Source organism: Pelophylax lessonae, assembly GCF_965119305.1.
Source record: "Pelophylax lessonae genome assembly, chromosome: 5".
NCBI classification, from domain to species: domain Eukaryota; kingdom Metazoa; phylum Chordata; class Amphibia; order Anura; family Ranidae; genus Pelophylax; species Pelophylax lessonae.
Genome location: NC_138772.1, coordinates 271,054,660 through 271,079,621, shown reverse-complemented (window position 1 = coordinate 271,079,621; position 24,962 = coordinate 271,054,660). Strand labels below are relative to the sequence as shown.

The 24,962-nt window shown below is 41.2% G+C and overlaps 1 protein-coding gene across 2 annotated transcripts in view; it reads left to right on the top strand.

Annotated features, from left to right (window-relative positions):
* EPB41L4B (erythrocyte membrane protein band 4.1 like 4B) overlaps positions 1 to 24,962 on the top strand; it is an 839,761-nt gene that overhangs the window by 772,374 nt on the left and 42,425 nt on the right. The window lies entirely within an intron of this gene.

Sequence of the window (24,962 nt, the reverse complement as noted above, 5' to 3'; positions counted from 1 at the left end):
CTACAGAGGAAGAACCTCAGTTACTTTTTTTTTTTGCCAGTGTCTTGAAGGTGATGGTCATGGCTGTTTAAAGCTCTTCAACCTAAATGATGTCCCAGTAAAGTGGCATTGTAATCGGATCCATTCAGAGGGCTTAGCACTAAGAAGGATGGTACCCGAGCCTCAGGATGGAAAGGAATGAGGTTTTGCCTGTAATACGACCCGCTGGGCACTGGCTCCTGGTGATTGGAACTCTGGTCATTATACCCAAGGAGTTTTCCAGTAGGGTGCTGTACAGGTCCAAGGGTGTGGACCCCAAAATAATAAAGGAGACCCGGTCTTTGAAGGTCCAGAGATGACAAGGTCCGCCATGGTGGGTGAAGATTGGATCCTGTATCTGGATCCTGTGGCGGGACTGGTGAGTTTTTCCCTCTCTTTTAAAAAAATAAAGGGAAAAGAATTGAGCACTATTACCTCTCCAGTGCCTGCAGTACTGTGTTTGTCCACTAGGTGTCAGTAGTGTCTAGGCAAAGATGCCTTTTATGGTGCACTTTGTCTTCCATGGTGAGGAGTTGAGCTTTGCCACATAAGCCAGGCAGGCCGCAAGGCTAGCAGGGGCGCGCACGCATGCAAACGGCCTCCTCCGGGTGTGCGCCCGCATGGCGAGCGTGCACGAGGCTGCACGAAAAGCAGAGAGTGTGCGTGTGATGTCACTAGCGTGCACTGTATCAGATTTTGAAAGGCAGACAAGGCTCGCAGAGCTCCTGGCTGATGCTGCAAGGGACACAGAGCAAGTTTCACTGGGTCCTGTGAGTCTATGGGACTTGGACATGGCTGACGGCAGAAGGCTGGATCACAGTTTCTACATAGGATAGTGCAAAGGGGTTTTTACCTCAAATCTAGGTCTTACTTAAAGTAAACAATGCCTTCCAGAAAAAGAAGTGTGTGGGGGGGGGGGGGGCACAGCTGGAAGGGGAGCAAGTGCTCCACCATCAGGATTGGAGAATCATTGTCTTATTCCTGCTGTGCCAACTTCTCCTGTTAGGCCTGAAGCAACTGGCCAATTATGTTATGTTTGTCAGGTATTGTTGCTACTTCCAATGCCTCTGCCTCATCTTACCTCACAAAAGACGACTTGGCATTAACTTTGGCTAGTTTGGAGGGTAAAAAAGCAAGGATGACTGCATCTGAATTGCAGGGGGGGAAGAAACGGGATAGATCTCCCTTTCCTTAGAGGCGGGGATCCGGCTGAGCACCTGGACACTCAGGCTCGAGGTCTGGACCCCTGGGTTAGAGGCAGAATGGGCAGAAGATATAGAAGAAGTAGCTGTGAATGACCTGGAAGAGGGGCAGGCTGGAGATTCCTCTTCAGAGCCTTTCCCTCTGAGGTTGCTCTGAGTCTCTTACTGAAATGGTCTGGGCTGGTTTTAAATTACCTCCATTAGAGATGTCAGCAGCTCCTTCTCTACATTGGGCTCCTTACGCCCTCAGCAGAGTTCCCAGGCTTTCCCTTTACACACACTACTAGAACAGCTTGAGCTATATCTTATGGAGGAAAAGTTCAAAAGAAAGCGGTGCTTTTGGTAGACACAACTAATTCTTCTGTGCACAAAAATTTAACCTGTCTGGTTGACAATGCCCAGGCATTTAAGGACCCAGCAGATAGGAAGTTGGAATCCTTACTAAAGGCAAATTATGCCGTTGCCAGGTTGGCGGTTCAGCCGGCAGTAGTGGCAAAAGGAGTTTGCCAGTTCTTAAAGGATCATTTTAAGAGGTTGGCTAGGAACCTGCTTACAGAGGAATTGGCCGGACTTCCTCATGCCTTGTGTTTTGCGGTAGATGCCCTTAAGGATTCCATCCAACAGGTGTCTCAATTTGCACTTCTGTCAGTACACATGCGCAGAGTCCTGTGGCTGAAGAACTGGTCGGCGAAATTGCAGTGAAAAACATTACTGACAGGATTCCCCTTTCCATGGGGAACGTCTATTTAGTGAGGATCTGGATAAGTGTAGCCAAAGATTTCGGGGGGGAAAGAGTGCACTGTTGCCTGTTAAAATAAGTAATAAGCCTCCATCTTTTAAGGTCCCTAGTGTTCCTGTGCCTCCTAATATGTCGACTTCCAAGAAATTACGATGGCCTCAGCTGTCGGGTTTTAGGAGACCTCAGGGTCAGGGCCAGAAAAAACCCTGAATCCAGAGGGCTGGCAAGACAGGCTTTGCAGTGGGGCAGTGTCATTTTCAGTTCTTGGCCTTGCCATTCTGCCTAGCCACAGCCCCCCAGGTGTTTTCAAAAATCTTAGCCCCGCTGTTGGTATTCTTAAGGTCTCAAGAGATCTCAGTTGTGAGTTGTGAGTCCAGGGCTAACGCAGAATGTGACCCTGACAGTCCAGTTCTTGGAAAACCTTGCGGCTGGTTCAAGTTCTAGAATATCTGGGCCTGATTCTGGACACAGCTCAGGCAAGAGTTTTTCTGCCTCCAGCAAAAGTCCAGGCCAAAAGAGGTCTGGTCCAGGTCACAAGAAGGAAGAGGTATCCCTCTGTACTGCTGTGCATGAGATTGCTGGGCAAGATGCTCTCCTCGTTCGAGGCAATCCCTTATGCTCAGTTTCATTCCAGGCCGTACCAGAACAACATTCTGTCTGCTTAGAACAAGAAACTCCAAGCTTTGAATTATCCAATGATTCTGTCCCCAAGTTTGAGGCAGAAGCTCACATGGTGGTCGATGCCCAACAATTTAGGGAGAAGGAAGTCTTTTCTGGCAGTAATATGGAAATTAGTGACCACGGACGCCAGCCTCTTGGGCTGAGGTGCTGTTCTGGAAGAAGCATATGACCAAGTTTGTATCCAGAACCATTAATCCAATCGCTATCTGAACAGATGCATTAGTGATCCGTTCTCCCTGATACATGCCTTTCCTCCAGGCCAACTTCTACCATGGCTGCTGCACAGAATACAGGAGGAAGGGAGATCAGTGATCCTAGTGGCCCCGGCCTGGCCCAGGAGACCTTGGTACGCAGAGATTGTGAAACTGGCAGTGGGGGAGCCATGGTCACTTTCACGCTGTCTAGATCTACTATCCCAAGGTCCCATATTCCATCCAGCTTCACGGTCACTGAATTTGACGGTCTGGCTATTGAGGCAAGAGTCTTGAAGAATCAAGGAATTTCGAGTCCAGTTCTAGCTACGTTGATAAATGCTAGGAAACCCATCTCTAGAAACATCTACTATAGAGCCTGGAAATCTTACATCTCTTGGTGTGAATCCAAAAGATGCCATCCTCGCAAGTATGTTATTGGAAGAATTCTTGCTTTTCTGCAATTAGGAGTAGAATTGAAGCTGACATTAGGAACTATCAAGGGGCAGATCTCGGCCTTATCTATTTTCATTCAGAGACCGATATCGACACACTCGTTGGTGCAAGCATTTTTGCAAGGTGTGATTTGCATGGTTCTGCCAGTCAAGCCATCCTTATGCCACTGGGATTTAAATCTTGTGCTCTCTGTGTTACAGAAGCAACCATTAGAGCCTATTAGGCATATTCCTTTGATTATTTTGATAAGGAAATTGGCTTTTTTGGTCGCCATAACCTCGGACAGAAGTGTGTTAGTTCGTTTTCATCTAAACCTGGATATCACTCTGCCTTTCTATTTTCTGAATCCTCAGACCACAGAAGAGAAATTGTTACATTCACTCGACCTAGTTCGGGTAGTTAAGGTCTATTTGAAAATGTCAGCACTAATTTTAATTTTGCTTTTTTTGTCCTGCCAGAAGGTCCTAAGAGTCCAGGCAGCGACAAGTTTGACTATTTCTAAGTGCATTCGCCAGGTCATTGTTCAGGCATATGGTTTAAAGGGTAAGGTCCCACCCTTTAGATTAAAGGCGCATTCTACCAGGAGGGTAAGTGCTTTGTGGGCAGTGCATCTTTAAGTGTCTATGGCTCAGATTTCCAAGGCTGCTACTTGGTCCTCAGTGCATACATTCACTAGGTTCTACCAGGTAGATGTTAGTGCTTCAGAGGTGGCTGAATTTGGCTGTAGCGTGCTACAAGCAGATGTATAGATCCTTTTTTGTCTGATGGCGGTCTTCAGATTACTGTGTTCCCTCCCCTTAAGGGCATTGCTTTAGGACATCCCAGATAGTCATTATTATGGCCTGCTCCTGTGTTCTGTGATGTACGATAAAGAAAACTGGATTTTTCTACAACTTACCTGTAAAATCCTGGCATACATCACGGGACACAGAGGTCCCTCCCCTCTTTACTGGGATCTTCATTGCTTGCTACAAAAACTGAGGTTTTTCCTGTGTGGAAGGGGTTATATAGGGGGAACTTCCTGTCTATTGGTTTGCCAGTGTCCATTCACCTATAGGTGGTGTATAACCCAGATAGTCATTATGGCTTGCTCTGTGTCCCGTGATGTACTCCAAGAAAAATAATTTACAGGTAAGTTGTAGGAAAAATCAAATTATTCATTATTCATATTCCTAGGTATAGAGTCTTATGTTAGATTGATGAATTTGAAATATCCCTTTGATCTCTCTAGGGGGAACAGCCTCATCCTCTTGCGCTACAAGCTACATAACAGAGTTGAGGTCTGCTGCTCTCACTTTATGCACTGTAGTACAATATAATTTGTGGTAATGAGAATATTAGAGTGTTAAAGTATGCAGGGACAAAGAATTATAAGATGCTCCTATGGAAAGAGCAGATTCGAGGAATGGATCTCAAAAGCAAAAAAGCACAGAAAACATACTTATACTGCATATACAATAATAAATTAATCTTTACAAAATTATATTTCTAATGTATCTCGTAAAATCTACTTTTCTGTAAACTTGAATTAATCTGGATCTAGTTTACTGTAAATGGTTTTTACTACATTACATTTTGAAAGGTTTTCTTTTGGTCAAAGGAGCTTAGAAAGTATGTTATATTAATTATCCTATACCAGGCCCCTATTTGGGTATACAAGCAGTAAAGACCCTTTCTTGATCTAGGTGGCAAAAAAAAAAAAAATAGCAGTGAGCATAGCTACTTTTTGGATCATATTTATGTACTATAGGCAGCCTTATGTGTCTGTATTTATCCTTACAGATGTTTTGCACACACATTTTTGTCCATCTTTCCCTGAGAAGCACAGGAGGCTTTGGTTAATTACATTAACCTCTGAGAGCGTTTTTAAATAACCTGGCTCAGAGGCAGCATTGCCTTTTCTAGTTCTTCATCTTGATCTCCCTGTTACAAGTGCACCTGGGAAGCCATATAAGCTATCAACCAAGAATTTACTGCTGGTTATCTGAAAGATGATTGATAGCAGAGCTAATCACCTACTTGCCCTTCCCACATCTGCTGTGGGTGACCGGGACAATACAACTGGCAAGAGTTCTAGAGTTTTGTTATATAACCACATCAGCTGCAGCTTTAATTGTTGGATAAGATCGCTGCTATTTAGCTATATTATTTCTAGGTCTGCCAGAAAATGTGAGGCAACTGCCAACAATTTATAACTTTCTTAGTACTGTTTGTCAATTTTACAAGCTCCAGAGAATGTACTAAGGTGTCTGTGAGCCAGGAACACTTTTGTAACACAGGAAAGGTCACCTTGTCAATTTAGTCAGGTGACTGCACAATTCACAGAAAAAAGATTGCTCCTTTTCAGCTGAACTCCAGGATTCAGCCCTCTTCCCCCATAAACATATAGACACCTACGTATCCCTACATGTAGAACATTTCCATAAAAACGTTTAAGTACCTTACTTCTGTGACCTGTAAATAAAGAATTTTCTCAGGCATGTCACTCAATCCTCATGTTGACAGCTAGTTCAAACCTCCAGGAAGAGGGTTCTGTGAGGCACACTATGTACCATCCCACTTTTGATGGTGCACCTCAAAGAACTAGGGAGCGGTGACTTGTTGCTGTGCACGTGATCAGCTATGATACCAGCAATTTGATGGATTAACAGTTAGGTTGAGAGTTAACATAAGCACACTAGCAACTCTAACAGTTATCATTTAAGGCACGCCCTGAATGTAACAGTTTGGGAAACTGTTAATTCTATGGGTTTAGTTCCACATTTATTCCCAATGTTAACACATGTGTGGGACCTCTGTCAGGTCTCCCATCCCTTGGCGGGACTTAATACTGGTTTTGGTGCTGGCTGCATTGTCTTGTAGGGAATCTGTAATGGTTGTTTCTTCTCTAAAACCTTGTTTGTTTAGAATGGTTTCATCCTTCAATTGTTATGAAGTTTTGGGGTTACCTTCTTTGTTTCCATCACCCATGCATCCCTAGAAGATTGCACTACATTGTCTTGAGGTTTCCAGGCGGCTCAAATGTGTTGCTTGACTATTTTTGGTGATTTTCATAGCTTAGATATGTGAATTTTTGGATGTTAGGACCATGTGTTGTTTTAGAAGCTAGGGCTCCCCTATTTGTATGCTAGCATACCTGTTTGGTTAGTTTGTGAAGTTCCTTACAGGATATGATGTACAGGAAGTGAGGGAAGGGGAGGACTTTGAACAGGCCATGTAGTCAGACAAAGGGAAAGTTGATCTGAGGACATTAGAAAAGCAGGAAGAAGTCTGGGAGATCCTGGATCCTGGACAATAACTCCATCATAAAGAAAGATCCAAGTTAAATAGCCACCAAACAAAACACCAAGTTATTAGCATGCCACGCCATCCTTTATGACATCTAATGCTCTGTTATGTTACCAAGGGTACCTTGTCTAGTTACCCTGACCATACCACTGCTTAAAAAAGGTGCATTTTCATAGGAGGAGCATTATTAAACTGAATGAGTGTAGTAAAAAAAACAAGCCAGGAGAGTCCAGTCATGTGACCAGTGATAAACAACAAGAGAAGGGTGCACCAACCTTGTGCATTACCACTAAAAAAGTTTATTAAAATCCAAAAAAGCAGCATACATTGTGCTCACAAACGCACGATTATTGTACACATGTAAGGAAAAAGGGACCAATCGCCTCCAGGACTGCCAGGATACTCCTATGGTGCTAGATGATGTGATGGTGTATGTGACCAGTGATGTCAGCAGCATCTTCTCTGCTAACAGAGTTCTTTTTACTGCATTAAACAAAGAAAACTCTGTCGCACACCACAGGCTCTACACAATGTGGCCTGCATTTTATGAATAAAATGAAAACTGCACAGTGGAGTAGTATAACTACAGAGTGTAGTAGGGGGCTCCTGAAGTTTGTCTATGAAGTCTCCCATAAAATCAATCACTTTGTATCTGTATTGTATCTGAAGAATTCACATTAATATATTGATTACATGCATAGATTTTTACTTCACTTGCATGTAACAAAGGCTGCTTCTTGCTTGCATGTGATTTTTTAATGTACAGTGGGTACGGAAAGTATTCAGACCCCCTTAAATTTTTCACTCTTTGTTATATTGCAGCCATTTGCTAAAATCATTTAAGTTCATTCTTCTTCCTCATGAATATACACATATACACATATACACATATACTGACAGAAAAACACAGAATTGTTGACATTGTTGCAGATTTATTAAAAAAGAAAAACTGAAATATCACATGGTCCTAAGTATTCAGACCCTTTGCTCAGTATTTAGTAGAAGCCCCCTTTTGATCTAATACAGCCAGGAGTCTTTTTGGGAAAGATGCAACAAGTCTTTCACACCTGGATTTGGGGATCCTCTGCCATTCCTCCTTGCAGATCCTCTCCAGTTCTGTCAGGTTGGATGGTAAACATTGGTGGACAGCCATTTTTAGGTCTCTCCAGATATGCTCAATTGGGTTTAAGTCAGGGCTCTGGCTGGGCCATTCAAGAACAGTCACAGAGTTGTTGTGAAGCCACTCCTTCGTTATTTTAGCTGTGTGCTTATGGTCATTGTCTTGTTGGAAGGTAAACCTTCGGCCCAGTCTGAGGTCCAGAACACTCTGGAGAAGGTTTTTGTCCAGGATATCCCTGTACTTGGCCGCATTCATCTTTCCCTCGATTGCAACCAGTCTTCCTGTCCCTGCAGCTGAAAAACACCCCCACAGCATGATGCTGCCACCACCATGCTTCACTGTTGGGACTGTATTGGACAGGTGATGAGCAGTGCCTGGTTTTCTCCACACATACCGCTTAGAATTAAGGCCAAAAAGTTCTATTTTGGTCTCATCAGACCAGAGAATCTTATTTCTCACCATCTTGGAGTCCTTCAAGTGTTTTTTAGCAAACTCCATGTGGGCTTTCATGTGTCTTACACTGAGGAGAGGCTTCCGTCGGGCCACTCTGGCATTAAGCCCCGACTGGTGGAGGGCTGCAGTGATGGTTGACTTTCTACAACTTTCTCCCATCTCCTGACTGCATCTCTGGAGCTCAGCCACAGTGATCTTTGGGTTCTTCTTTACCTCTCTCACCAAGGCTCTTCTCCCCCGATAGCTCAGTTTGGCCGGACGGCCAGCTCTAGGAAGGGTTCTGGTCGTCCCAAACGTCTTCCATTTGAGGATTATGGAGGCCACTGTGCTCTTAGGAACCTTAAGTGCAGCAGAAATCTTTTTGTAACCTTGGCCAGATCTGTGCCTTGCCACAATTCTGTCTCTGAGCTCTTCAGGCAGTTCCTTTGACCTCATGAGTCTCATTTGCTCTGACATGCATTGTGATCTGGAAGGTCTTATATAGACAGGTGTGTGGCTTTCCTAATCAAGTCCAATCAGTATAATCAAACACAGCTGGACTCAAATGAAGGTGTAGAACCATCTCAAGGATGATCAGAAGAAATGGAAAGCACCTGAGTTAAATATATGAGTGTCACAGCAAAGGGTCTGAATACTTAGGACCATGTGATATTTCAGTTGTTCTTTTTTAATAAATCTGCAACAATGTCAACAATTCTGTGTTTTTCTGTCAGTTTGGGGTGCTATGTGTACATTCATGAGGAAGAAGAATGAACTTAAATGATTTTAGCAAATGGCTGCAATATAACAAAGAGTGAAAAATTTAAGGGGGTCTGAATACTTTCCGTACCCACTGTAAACCATACACAAATCTGTTACTTGGTCTATTTAATAATCCTGTGTGGTATAAAGAAAAAAATATGTGCAAACTGCTTTTGTAAAGATGCTTTATATTTTAATACAAAGCTTTCAGACTGATTCTAATTAGGTTACCTTAGTAACACAGTGCAGCATTTTTGGATTGAAATAGGATGCAGCAATGTCTTAAACAGATCCAGATTTGCCTTTGCTTCATTAGTAGGGAAGTGTCTGGGGATTGTTAAATATTTTAGAAACAATTTTTACTGATGAAGAATAAATAAGCAAATATACTATGGATCATGACTATGTGATAATAATGGTATATTTGCTATAAGGCTGCATTCACACTTGAGCGTAGCGTTTTTTACCGCGATTTTACCGCGATTTTTACCGCGATTTTACCGCGATTTTTTCAGGCGTTTTTCATTGACATCTATCAAAAACGCTGGTAATCAGCCCAAAAAGAAGCTCATGTACTTTTTTCAGTTACAGGCGTTTTGCAAAACGCTCAGATGTGAACAGGGGCCATTTAAATGAATGGGGTTTTACTTGTTGGGCGTTTTGGAAGCGTTTCTTTTGAGCGTTTTTGGAGCTGAAAACGCCCAGGTGTGAATGGAGCCTTAGGGCTGGTCTCCTAAGCTACTAAAATTATGAAATGTTTCAGAATGTCTATAAATCAATACGAAGTGTAACTTACTTTGTAAAAAAACATTTTTTAAACCACCCTGGTGCCCAATTCCAGGGGTGGCTCATTTGTGCTCATTGCATAGCCCACGGTGCTCCAGACCCCAAATCAGGTCTGAAACACAGCAGAGTGCTATAGTTGGCTTTCGCATTGGAACTGTTGGCTGTGACAGCCATGCCCCAGCACTAAGCTCACAAGCAGAATTATTCAGCTCTTGGGCTTCTGCACCTCTGACAGAGTGGTACATATGATTGTACCAACAGAGTACTGTAAACACAATGGTTTTTGTTTACAGAGGAAGGGATATAACATCACATGTAATGTCATAGCACTCCCTCTCAGTTTGAAGATTACTGATGCAGCTCTGTCTTGCTCACCCCTGCCGCAATCGATCACTGCTATAGAGATTTATTGCTGGATAATTATAACCAGTAAGAGACCACTGATAGAAGTTTTTTTTTTGCTGTGTAACTGCATGAACTAGTAGGATCAGGTCTCCGCAGACCAGATCCAGACCCGATGATAAAAAAAAAAAAAAAAATTAAATTAATTACATGTAACAAATTAATAAAATCAGTTTTTGGTTTTTAAAAATCCTTTTCCATATTAATCTCCAGGTCCCCAAAAATATGGTCTGCGTGACATTTGCTTTCTACGAGTGAGCATTACCAATGATATAAGCAAGCTCAATATTTTAGAATTTTTGTGAACTGGTGGAAATTATGTCACACCAATCTCTGCCTATGCAAACTCGACTTTATCTGATCTAAATGTTTACATGAAATAACAGGGGGAAAAAAAAATAAACTTTTTTGCATTTACAGAGATATATTAGAAATATATAATATCAACTCATTCATGTAATAAATAACTGGAGCATAAAAAAATACGAAAAATAACCCCTTTCCCCTCAAAAATGCACAAAAATGGACACACTGCTTACACTACTGTGATGCGCTTTTGATTGACTTTCAGAATGATTATGTAACGTGACTTTGATGCAAATGTGGATGTGGTTAGCATATTCTATGGAGCCAAATCGCACTGAAATCTCACCAAAGTAGCACAGGAACCTTTTCCAAAATTGCACACCACAAAGTCGCATTGATGTGAACCGGGGCACCAATGGAAATGTTATTACTATTATACAGGATTTATATAGCACCAGCAGTTTTTACAGCGCTTTACAATCTAAAGGCTTACAGTACAGTTACAATACAATAAAATACAAGAGGGTTAAAATAATGTGACTTCCCTTGTCATGTTATTATATGTGACTCAAGTTGCATCAGAAATTGCACCAATGGGAATCAGCACTAACCAGTACTAAAACCCAACTCCAGCTCCTTCCCCCTTTCTTTGGGTCTCTCTGCACCTTCTTCTTAGAAAACATTTATCAAAATGCACATGTACCTTTTTTCTGCTTTTTGTAACCAGTTGCGTGATGTTATGACACCTCTTTCTCTCTCTTTTTTTCTTTTTCTTCTGGCAGTACGGAAAAGGGGTCAGTAGGGAAAGTGGCACCATCCCCCTGATTTCCAGCACCTTTAAAAAAAAAAATCTTTATATAGTACCTACATTTTTCCAGTTGTCTTCATTCATACTTGTTTGAAAATGTCATGGGTCCCCTTCCTCTCTCAGTAGATGTTTTGGAACTCCAGCAGCAGTTCTACTCCAGATGCTTAATATAACACTGAGCGAACTGCTAATTTCATTACTCTGTAGTAAGCCAAACTTTTGCTTTTGGGTATTGTAATTCTGGCTTTAGTGCAATTTAAAAATACTCTGTTCAGTGTACCAGGGAATTTTCCATACACTTAATCGATATGGCGAAAATTCACTTTACAAAATCCATCCATCAATCCATCCATCCCTTCTGGAACAAACCCACACTTTTTTTTTTTACTTTATACCCCTTTTCTATATGTCTTTGATCTGGTCACATGGCATCACTGGTCTTCTTCCAGTGAGTCCTGAATGGTGCAGAGAGCAGTACCATATATTTGAGGTGGTGCTGCTTTCTATGGCATTCTCATGTAAGTTCAGAATGGCAAACACAAAAACTTTATTATAGGGTAAAAAGTAAAAATTAAATTTTTCGGACAGTTAATGGGCACAAATCGGTAAATGGTTGAAACCTTTTTGAGCCGAAAAAACAAAGGACAAGTTTGGAAATTTTTTGCTGAACGAACGATAAATTGAAAGGTCAATGTGTTTCTCGTCCAAACTGTTTGCACTAGGTATATGTGAAAAACAAACAAAAAATTATTAATTTATGTGCACTGAACAATTTATAGGTCATTACATGATGGCACGATCGTTTGCTCTCACGGGTGAGTGTTAGTTTTTTTAAAATGAGTTTGAATGATTTTTCGTATAGTGTATGGCCAGCATTAGTATTACAAATCCCCACGGCATGGGATTCAAATCAGGACTTTGACCAGATCAATTAACAGCCCTCCCTTTCTTCTTTTTGAGCAATTACTTTTGGATTTCTTATTGTGTTTTGAGTCATTATCCTTCTGATATATCCATTTCTGGATCACTTTCGACTTTCATACAAAATCAAGCACACTTTGATATGATGCCACAATTAAATTGTAGAATTCTTGAGGAGACTTATTTTAGCATGAAACTGTCAGATGTAGAGCTGAATCTATTAACTAATACTGGACAAAGTAGCAGTCATTTGAAATCTATGCCACTGTAGATTATTTTCTCTACATCAATCTCTTAGAGAGCTCTTATGATAGTAGCATGGTCATCTAAAAATGTTCTGATTATTGGCACCAGCTTTGAAATACCTGGTTCTGATTTAATGGATTTGAAGTGATGGTAAAATAAGGGTGTACTTATTTCTTCCTTGTGACACATTAGCATTTTTGTTCAGATTTTGAGAATAAATACACCATGTCATTTTTATGTTTTCTTTGTTCAAGCATCTGTAGGCACAATTTTCATCAAGATCTAATGCCTGTTCCGATAAGTAAAAGCTGACTCCTGGGATACCCACAACAGACCTCCCAACCTTTGTTATAGGTCCCCCCATGCTATGATCCCTATGGTGTCACAAAACCAACAATTGCATAAACATTTAAGTAAAAACTACCTGCGGCATCATTGTCTGCCTTTTACTTGATTATCTGCCCAAGCTCAGTAGATGGGGGGCTAGGGGAGAGCTGCTGCAGCACAAGTCATTTCCAGGTGTGAGATTGAACTACACATCCCACAAGAGCAAAGAAACAAACATTAGTTTTACTTGTGGACATTTATTGGATAGGTCTGTGGGCAGTGTCAGGGGAGTTATCTTGTCCATCAACACCCCAAATAACTGCTCACCACCTTTATTTCCCTGTACATGTATTTGTGCTGAAAATAGGAAAATCTCTCCTGAGAGATCCCTTTCTCACCGCATGTCTGTGTTTCTTCTGCTAGAACTTACTCTGCTTACTAAGACAGTAATATTCTAGGCAGATAGTTTACTTACTAGACAACAATGTAATAAAAAAATAATACCACCCTTCCCAGGTGTTGATTAGGAAAGAAAGGAAGAAGTTGCTGCCCAATTATCATTGTCCTGTCAACTCTTCCCTTAAATGGAGTGGTGGTGTGATGGTGACAGCAATATTGCTGATCAGTGGCGGCTGGTGCTCGGTAATTCCGGGGGGGGGGGGGGGGGGGACAAACCATAGTAAAGTAGAAGTCTGGAGTGCTGTTAAACCTTTGCACAAACAATGTCATAGAATGAAGGGCGTGTTAAGCAGCCAAGGAGACAGTTTTCCCTTTAGAATAACCAATTCAGCAGTAAATTGCTTTAAAAAGGGAAAAAAAAACAAGAGTATTGAAAGTACATGAAACATTTAAAAGGGTTAATTAATCAATTTGCAAAACAAATCCCTAAAACTAGCATCCCAAGGTTCTCAAAACGCAGGGCGTTTTATCTACTCGGCTTAAGAATGACTGATAGGGGAGTGCATGCGCGGAGGCGGCTGAAGCGGTAATGTCTGGCTGAAGCTCCGCTCCTGACAGGAAGATAACCACATTAAACAGAGGATTACTGATAGCAAAATTCAACTCAATTTGCCCTAAAAGGTAGCTAAAACAGTCAGGAATACGGCGGCATGGTTTTACTTGGAAACCAGGACAAAAACAAAATCCCTTAGAGACACTGTCCCGCTCTCCTGTTAAAATGGCAGCAGCTATAGCTAATACCTCAGCTGCTGCAGGTGTGCCTGTACGCCCTGTGAGGCCTGCCCAGTGTTCCATTTCTCTTCAGATTTCTGAGTCACTCCCTCATCAATTTAACCACAATTTATCCTCACAGGGAAATGTAAATATTCTGACAGAATATCCAGCACTGTTACAACAGATGGAAAATATGTTTCAAAAACTATTGTTCCAAACGTCTGACCACATCACAAATAGCCTCACTAAGGAAATTAGAGATTTGGGCTTTAGGAAGATATCTGACCTTGAAACCAGAGTGGATGATATAGAAAACGATACCCAAAATTATACTGCAGAAATTGAATCTCTTAAGGAGGAAAATCTTTCACTATGATATCGCCTGGAAGATTTTGAAAATAGGGCTTGGCGCTCTAATCTGCGCATTAGGGGCATCCCTGAATCTGTCACTGACTTACAAGCCACTATGTTGGCACTTTTTCAAGAATTACAGCCCACTATTCCAGCGGACCACCTGGAAATGGACAGAGTCCACTGTGCACTTATACCCAAAAAATCTCATGGTCCGCCTCGCGACATTATTGCTAAGTTCCACTATTATCGCATTTATTTATTATTCCACTATTATAAGGAACAACTCACTCGGGGGGTTCTTATAGCCTTTCGCCGCAATACACCTTTTTCACCCTTTAAAGAGATAAAAGATCCTGAAGGTCGTTACCTGCTCTTAACTGGGCACCTTCTAGACACTGCTGTCACCATTGTCTCTTATTTTGCTCCCAATAAGAACCCTTTACCCTTTTTATCACACCTTTTACAAATAATAGACTCTCATAAAATAGATACACTTCTGTTGGCTGGTGACTCGAACCAGGTCATTTCACCTTTTCTAGATAAGGCACCACCTGCGCCTGCATCCCCTTCGAGAAGACTATCTTTGTCCAGTTTACTTTCTCAATATATAATAAACAAGCAAAAAATTGGGGGAGCAAACCCTGAACATGTATATCTAAAGCCGGTGAAGCTATGGACCAAGCAACATGTATATTAAAAAAGAATAGCGCAACCATGCAAAAGAAATGACTATTAAATATGGAGACAATCCATAAATAAAAGTGGGGATTTAGTCCCACCATATGGCCATATCGTGCTCAAGCCCACCACTGCGTCAAAGTACCCCATTATCAGTGGGTCCTACACTATCCATAAAAAAGGGGTGAATCCAGCCTCTCCAACTCTTGGAGACAACACTCCTTGCTGGGATGGATGTGCTAATGCACTACAAAGGACTCCTCCTATATCTACTTGATGGTGGACTCTGATAGAGTACAGGTGTGTGTGGGGGGATGCTCAACCTCAGAAGTCTGGTCAGACCGAATACATAATAAACAAGCAAAAAATTGGGGGAGCAAACCCTGAACATGTATATCTAAAGCCGGTGCAGCTATGGACCAAGCAACATGTATATTAAAAAAGAATAGGGCAACCATGCAAAAGAAATGACTATTAAAATGGAGACAATCCATAAATAAAAATGGGGATTTAGTCCCACCATATGGCCATATCGTGCTCAAGCCCACCACTGCGTCAAAGTACCCCATTATCAGTGGGTCCTACACTATCCATAAAAAAGGGGTGAATCCAGCCTCTCCAACCCTTGGAGACAACACTCCTTGCTGGGATGGATGTGCTAATGCACTACAAAGGACTCCTCCTATATCTACTTGATGGTGGACTCTGATAGAGTACAGGTGTGTGTGGGGGGATTCTCAACCTCAGAAGTCTGGTCAGACCGAATACATAATAAACAAGCAAAAAATTGGGGGAGCAAACCCTGAACATGTATATCTAAAGCCGGTGCAGCTATGGACCAAGCAACATGTATATTAAAAAAAAATAGCGCAACCATGCAAAAGAAATGACTATTAAATATGGAGACAATCCATAAATAAAAGTGGGGATTTAGTCCCACCATATGGCCATATCGTGCTCAAGCCCACCACTGCGTCAAAGTACCCCATTATCAGTGGGTCCTACACTATCCATAAAAAAGGGGTGAATCCAGCCTCTCCAACCCTTGGAGACAAAACTCCTTGCTGGGATGGATGTGCTAATGCACTACAAAGGACTCCTCCTATATCTACTTGATGGTGGACTCTGATAGAGTACAGGTGTGTGTGGGGGGATTCTCAACCTCAGAAGTCTGGTCAGACCGAATACATAATAAACAAGCAAAAAATTGGGGGAGCAAACCCTGAACATGTATATCTAAAGCCGGTGCAGCTATGGACCAAGCAACATGTATATTAAAAAAGAATAGCGCAACCATGCAAAAGAAATGACTATTAAATATGGAGACAATCCATAAATAAAAGTGGGGATTTAGTCCCACCATATGGCCATATCGTGCTCAAGCCCACCACTGCGTCAAAGTACCCCATTATCAGTGGGTCCTACACTATCCATAAAAAAGGGGTGAATCCAGCCTCTCCAACCCTTGGAGACAAAACTCCTTGCTGGGATGGATGTGCTAATGCACTACAAAGGACTCCCCCTATATCTACTTGATGGTGGACTCTGATAGAGTACAGGTGTGTGTGGGGGGATGCTCAACCTCAGAAGTCTGGTCAGACCGAATACATAATAAACAAGCAAAAAATTGGGGGAGCAAACCCTGAACATGTATATCTAAAGCTGGTGCAGCTATGGACCAAGCAACATGTATATTAAAAAAGAATAGCGCAACCATGCAAAAGAAATGACTATTAAATATGGAGACAATCCATAAATAAAAGTGGGGATTTAGTCCCACCATATGGCCATATCGTGCTCAAGCCCACCACTGCGTCAAAGTACCCCATTATCAGTGGGTCCTACACTATCCATAAAAAAGGGGTGAATCCAGCCTCTCCAACCCTTGGAGACAAAACTCCTTGCTGGGATGGATGTGCTAATGCACTACAAAGGACTCCTCCTATATCTACTTGATGGTGGACTCTGATAGAGTACAGGTGTGTGTGGGGGGATGCTCAACCTCAGAAGTCTGGTCAGACCGAATACATAATAAACAAGCAAAAAATTGGGGGAGCAAACCCTGAACATGTATATCTAAAGCCGGTGCAGCTATGGACCAAGCAACATGTATATTAAAAAAGAATAGCGCAACCATGCAAAAGAAATGACTATTAAATATGGAGACAATCCATAAATAAAAGTGGGGATTTAGTCCCACCATATGGCCATATCGTGCTCAAGCCCACCACTGCGTCAAAGTACCCCATTATCAGTGGGTCCTACACTATCCATAAAAAAGGGGTGAATCCAGCCTCTCCAACCCTTGGAGACAACACTCCTTGCTGGGATGGATGTGCTAATGCACTACAAAGGACTCATCCTATATCTACTTGATGGTGGACTCTGATAGAGTACAGGTGTGTGTGGGGGGATGCTCAACCTCAGAAGTCTGGTCAGACCGAATACATAATAAACAAGCAAAAAATTGGGGGAGCAAACCCTGAACATGTATATCTAAAGCCGGTGCAGCTATGGACCAAGCAACATGTATATTAAAAAAGAATAGCGCAACCATGCAAAAGAAATGACTATTAAATATGGAGACAATCCATACTTTCTCAATATAGCCTTGCTGACTCTTGGAGAGAATCCAATCCAACTAAAAAGAATTTCACACATTTTTCTCATCCCCCACAACTCCTTTTCACGTATTGATCATATTTTCCTTTCCATTGGTATGCTCCCAGAACTCCTCTCTTCTAACATTATCCCCACCCCTTGGTCTGATCATAGTGCGGTTTGCACCACTCTTGCTTCCGCCATCCTTAAAGCTCATGACCCTACTTGGTATTTGAATGACATATTACTTAAGAATCCGACTCCCTGCTCCAAAATAGCTAATGCCTTGTCAGTCTATTTAACTCATAATTCCTTACCTGAAACCCCACCCTTAACCCTATTGGAAGCACATAAACCGGTACTAAGATGTATTTGTATGTGACAGATGTTGCATTTGAAAAAAGAACGTAAAACCCTTAGCGATAAATTGGAATCTACTTTTAACAAATGCTATCTTGCGTTCCAATGTGACCCCACACCTGCCCGGAAACATGATCTGGATAACGCTAGGCTTGAATTTGATTTATTTCTTACTGAAACAGCTGACAAAACAATTCCTAGAGCTAGACACCACTTCTATCTTAAATCTAATAAGCCCGATACCCTTTTCGCAATCCCTCCAAACATATCAAACTTAAGATTGCGGACAATTCCTATTCTAGCAATCCTGTTAAAATTCTAGCTAACTTTAGATCTCATCTTGCTGCCCTTTATAACTCCAGAGGTTCTATCGACCTTGACCGAGCAAATTCCTTTTTCTCTGACCTAAATCTTCCTACCATCCCTTCTCCACAACTAGATTTTTTAGATTCTCCCATTTCACAAGATGAAATATTAGCAGCTATCAAATCTTTGAAACCTAATAAAAGACCGGGTCCAGATGGGTTTTCTACAATATATTACCAAACATTTTCCTCTACTTTGACTGCTCTTTTGGCTAATGCTTTTAATTCCCTTCTATATGGTGCATCCTTTAGAGGGAAACTCTCACAGCCTCCAAATGCATGATACCTAAACCTCCTACTGATGACACTACCTGGTCTAACTCCCATCCTATATCCCCCTTAAATTTGGATATTAAAATCTTGGCAAAAATTCTAGCCTTAAGATTAAATAGTATTATCTGAAAACTTATTCACAGAGACCAAGTAGGTTTTATTCCTGGCCGTCAAGCAGGTGATAATATTTTTATACAATGCTTCACTATATTAGGTTCTTCTTCTTGTATATGACCTGGGAGTTTCCTTACATAAATTGATGGATGTGAACCACACATGAGGCTGTATTGATTTTATTGAATACATCATACATATTAGAGAGAGGATCCAGTAACAACCATTGATGAGACCGGTATACAGAACATACCTGGCTGAGGGAAACCCATATTAACATCATGCTGGTTACCCCTGTAGGGGTGCCGAGCTCCGGTGAGTGTGGGATTAATTGAGAGGGGAGCACTGGTTTCCTCACCCTGCACGCCGTATCTGGATCACCCCGAGATTCACCCATCAACGTTACTTGGAATCCAATTCACAATATAACCACCTTATGGACTTTTACTGCCCATTATTTACATTTCACTAGCCACCTCTTTCCACTTTATGGGTTGACCCATACTGCCATATCTCTCTCAGATATAATTTTATAGACTGCACTTTATCACCCTAATGCCATCATTATTTATATTATTTTAATTTAATATTACCAATAAGATATATTGGACCCACTTCACACTGTGTCACTCTATTATCATTATTTATTGAACACACTATTGCTATATTCACATGTTTAGTGTTTATTTCACATATTAAGTGCTTTATTTATTTATTGATCAGTGGCCGATGCCCTTTGGCTAATATTGGACCAAAATATTTCAGTCACCTTGTTCACTAAGCACTTTATATTATATTTATATCTTCTGATTGTGTTAATAATATTTATTTTTACTCACACCACCTACTAGCATTTTATTGCACTGAATGCGCCTTTTTTGATTGTTGATTCTTTCTGATATGTAATTATTTTTAACATATTTATTGTGGTGTTAGAGACTTAATAAGCATCACCCTATTATATTAGTACTCCAATACTTAAGGCAGCGCCATCCACCTCACCATCTCTATATCTAGGTGATAATATTCGTCAGGCGTTACTACTTCCCCACATTGCTAGAAAGAGACACTTCCCCACTTGTTTCCTATCTTTAGACATTTAAAAAGCTTTTGACTCGGTCTCCTGGTCTTACATGAATTTTGCCTTACGTAAATGGGGTTTTGGCCCTCATTTTTTAACATGGGTGGCCGCCTTGTACAATGAATCTAGAGCATACATAAAATACACTGGATACAAATCTGAACTTTTTCCTGCGAAAAGGGGTACATGACAAGGTTGTCCCTTTTCGCCCCTACTTTTTGCCCTATTAATTGAACCACTCGCCCAACACATCAGACTAAACCCTTCTATCAAAGGGATCCAATTGGGGGGCCATCACCACAAACGATGTTTGTTTGCGGATGATGTTCTTCTATTTCTCTCTTCCCCTCATATCTCAGCACCCAACCTGATTCATACTTTGCACAAATTTAGTAATATTTCAGGCCTACATGTGAACCTTCATAAGTCTACAGCATTGAATATTTCCTTATCCACAGAAGAACTCCACTTGACCCAGTCCACATTACCCTTTTCCTGGTCCTCACACCACCTTGCTTATCTTGGAATCAAACTTACAGCTGACATATCTAGTTTTTTCTCGGCCAACTACCCCCCCTTTGCAGAAAAAGATTAATGATCTCTTTAAATATTGGACATCTCTTCCCCTCTCCTGGTTTGGAAGGATTGCAGTTATTAAAATGTCGATACTTCCTAAATTTCTGTATCTATTCAGAGTCCTTCCGATACCAATACCAGCTCATTTTCTACGTATTTTACAACGGAAAACATTGAATTTCACTTGGGGTGGTACTAGACCAAGGATTGCTAGTAAAACTTATTCCTTCCGAAAATTCGAGGTGGTTTAGGGTTCCCCAACTTTAATACCTACTATATAGCTGCTCATATTGCACCGGTCACCAAATACAACGCAACACAGGAAATACCATTATGGGTTGCTATTGAATCTACTGAAATTGATCCTCTCTCTCGATCTCCAATCTTATATGGCTAAAACCCAAATCTCGTTCACCTATTCGCAACCCTATTATCAAACACACACTTTCAATCTGGGACAGAATGAAAACACCATACGGCCTGCAATCAACACATAACTCTTTGCTCTCCTTTCCTAGAAATCCTTCCTTCTACCCAGCCTGGGTAGCCCCGTCATCTTTCCGCAAATAGGTCACATCGGGACTAACTAGATTTTGCAATTTGGTCTCTGCATCCGATTTCATATCTTTTCCGGATTTAAGTGCTTACACTTCTCTCCCTTCCTCTGAACTTTTTCGATTTTCACAAATTAAAAACTTTTTTTCCCCACTTCCGTCTAGAATTGGCCCTCTGAATCAGCTTTTGCCATTTGAACAAGTTTGCTATCAAGAACCCCATGTTAAGGGCCTTATTTCGCAACTATACTTGCAACTTCTTTTTAAACCTGAAGAAGGACCCCCTGATTATGCAGTAAAATGGGAATCTGATCTGGGTCGCCCTTTGAATAACACAGAATGGTCGGATATATGGTCTAATACAAAATCCTCTTCCACCAATATTGTTGTGTTAGAGGCTTCTTATAAAGTATTCATGCATTGGTATTTGGTGCCCTCCAGAATGGCTAAATTTGCACCAAAACTCTCAGCACTCTGTTTTCGCAGCTGTTCAGAGGTTGGTACCCACTTTCACACCTGGTGGCTATGCCTGATTTTTTCCTCTTTTTGGGGAGAAGTCTTTTGACTGGCCTCTAAGCTGTTTGATATGCCACTACTGCCAGACCCAACGATTGCACCTTTAAATGCAAAACCAAACATTCTTACATGCACTCAGCTTAAATTCCTTATGCAACTCTTAACAGCCGCTAAACAGACTATTGCCAAAACATGGAAATCCTCTTCCTTAAACTTTTGTGAAACTAAACAACGAGCAAACATTTCGATAATACATGCCAAGATGTCGGCCTTGGATAATGGCACTTTGAATAAATTCGACATTCTTTGGAAACCTTGGGTTTCCAAGATGCTTCCCCCAGACTTCAATGAAGCTGTTTTACCTTCTTGGTAACATTCCTGCACGTCCTATTATATTGTTTCCTTCTGCCTTGCCTTATTCCCGATAATTGTTCCCACTTCTTTTCTCTATCTTCTACTCTTTTTCCTTTCTGGCATTCTTTCCTTCTGTTTTCTTCTCCTTGCCTCTATTTGTTTTTATTTTTTATTATTATTTGATTTCTAGTAATCTTTCGATACAACAATTTACGTTCTCTACTAGATTTGAGTCCTCTTTTATTTAGAACAATTGGATGACTTTGTGCCATGCTATATTAGCCTGTTCTTCATATGTTCTATGAGATCTTTTTATTAGTCAAGATATGTAACTTTTTCGAAGATCCTTTATTTGTGGAAGGTTCCCATTACCTGTTCTCCTTCTGGGTCACAGCTTGAACCCATTAGGGGTGACCCATAGGGAAGACACGGACACACTATTCCTATTATTGCAACCCCATTGACTTCCACTTCTACATTTTTTATTATACTTATTAACTTTTCATTATTGCTCATTGACTCTCTCTATATCTTGTATACCATTTGCCCACTCTATATTTGGACTCTATCTTCTTTACATTTTTGTTGTATCCTTTTTACACTTCTGTTGTATCTATTGTATGTACATAACTGTAATAAAATACTTTGAACAAGAAGAATGCCTGGTAGAAGAAAATGCTATTGTCTCTGCATTGTGAGGCACAAGTTATCAGCAGACTCCAGTTTTGACACCTGGCCACTAGAGGCTGACAGCGATTGTTCCTTCCCACCTCCCTACTGAAGACACAGCAGTTGTAAAGTAGACATTGCACGCAAACACTCTACTCTACCTCCCCCCCCGCCTCCTCACCTCCTCACCTTCTCCTTCCTCCTGTCGGGAGCCGGGGAGTGCTGGATGGCTGAGTTGCTGTCCTCCTCCAGCCGCGTGTCTTCTGCCTCTTCCGGGCCACTGGCCAGTAAGGTCGCTTCTCCTTTTGGCCAATTGGGAAAGGGGTCTCACAACACTCTTCCTGATTGGCTGGGAGGAGTGTCAGTGTGACAATAGCGAATATTCATTCGCTATTGTCACACAACGGGGTGGGCTCAGGGCGCAGTGCTCTGTGCCCCAAGCCCACCCTTTTTTGATGCCTATTAGAGCCTCTGGCTCTAATCACATGCTTCAAAAAAAAAAAAATCCCCATTGGAATCCATTCGTCCAGCGCCCTGCATGTAGATTAGGGGGCCGGACGCATGGATGGGGGGCAGCGCCCTCAATGGATTGGCTGCCCCTGTCACTGATCATCTAACTATATATGGACAGTGGGGGACTGGCCACCCTGCTGAGAACAGAGCAAGAATAAGTGTATAAAAACCAAATAATATCACGCTAAAAAGTCATAAGAGAGCAGCCGGTACACAAAGACTGTTAGGGTCATCCATCTTCCTCTTCCAGGATAGTGGTCATAGGAGAAGGTGGTGAGGTTCCAGAGGTATAGCCGAGCCGCTGTGGGGCTGCTAGTTGTCACTGGCCGCGGCGGAGCATGCACAACAGGGCTCTGGCTGCCGACTTCTGATCCCTGATGACATCACTTCCTGGCAGGAGAAAAATAGGGGTTGCACGCGTTCAGAGCATCCGTGCTCCTTTGTCAGGCGATGGGAGTGTCTCAGGTGGGGCAGGGAATTTATACCCTGTTGCCGGACTAATTGCAAAGACATCTGTCTGTGGGGGGGCGGAGCCAAAAGACTCTAAGAAAGTCATCTCAGTAAAAACACAATTGGGGATACATGTCTCTAGGAAATCCATAAAAGTACATACAAAATACATAAAAATACATGATGGTATTACATAAAAGAGGACTTATAAGAATAAATCCCATAAAAACAATACTGACATGGCCATGGGGAAAATAGATCGGTAATGTGTGTATACATCTACATGAAAAAACGGTATTGGAGGGAAAAAATAAAAATAGAAATAAATGTAATGATAAAAAATAAATAAATAAATAAACAAACATAAAAATAAAAATATATGACACTCGAGCGACTGTGTACCAGAGAAAACTACTGGATTTATACCCTGGACACTCTAGCGCCAGGAGGCCTAAACGAGGGATTAGAAATCAATATCACACTCTAAAATATTGCACATATACATGTGACACCTCATACATTCACACATCATTCCCTATCAGTGACATATATATTTTTTTTTTCCCATCAATATTTTTATATATATATATATATATATATATATTTTTTTTTTATATATGTATATGTGTATGTGTATATGTATATATATATATATATATATATATATATATATATATATATATATATATATATATATATATATATATATATATATATGTGTGTATTCTATTCTCATTTTCATTTTTATTTTTTTTTTATTTTTATTTTATTTTTTTTCATTTTTATTATTATCTTTATTTTTACTTTTATTTTCATGTTTATTTTTATGTTTATTTTTATTCACATTTAGTTTTATTTTTATTTATTTTTTTATTTATATATTTTTATGTTTATTTTTTTTTTATCTTTACATTTATTTCTATTTTTATTTTTTCCCTCCAATACCGTTTTTTCATGTAGATGTATACACACATTACCGATCTATTTTCCCCATGGCCATGTCAGTATTGTTTTTATGGGATTTATTCTTATAAGTCCTCTTTTATGTAATACCATCATGTATTTTTATGTATTTTGTATGTACTTTTATGGATTTCCTAGAGACATGTATCCCCAATTGTGTTTTTACTGAGATGACTTTCTTAGAGTCTTTTGGCTCCGCCCCCCCACAGACAGATGTCTTTGCAATTAGTCTGGCAACAGGGTATAAATTCCCTGCCCCACCTGAGACACTCCCATCGCCTGACGAAGGAGCACGGATGCTCTGAACGCGTGCAACCCCTATTTTTCTCCTGCCAGGAAGTGATGTCATCAGGGATCAGAAGTCGGCAGCCGGAGCCCAGTTGTGCATGCTCCGCCACGGCCAGTGACAACTAGCAGCCCCACAGCGGCTCGGCTATACCTCTGGAACCTCACCACCTTCTCCTATGACCACTATCCTGGAAGAGGAAGATGGATGACCCTAACAGTCTTTGTGTACCGGTCTCACCCAACCTCGGACAGTGAGTCACCAATTTTAACAGTGTTAAATAAACTTGTACTATACTAAGCTGGCGCCGTTCTCTCCTTTCTTGCATCTCTCAGGGCTTCTCCACGCTTCAGCCGGCTGCCGCGGACTATAGCTTCCCTACAGTACCAAACTTTGC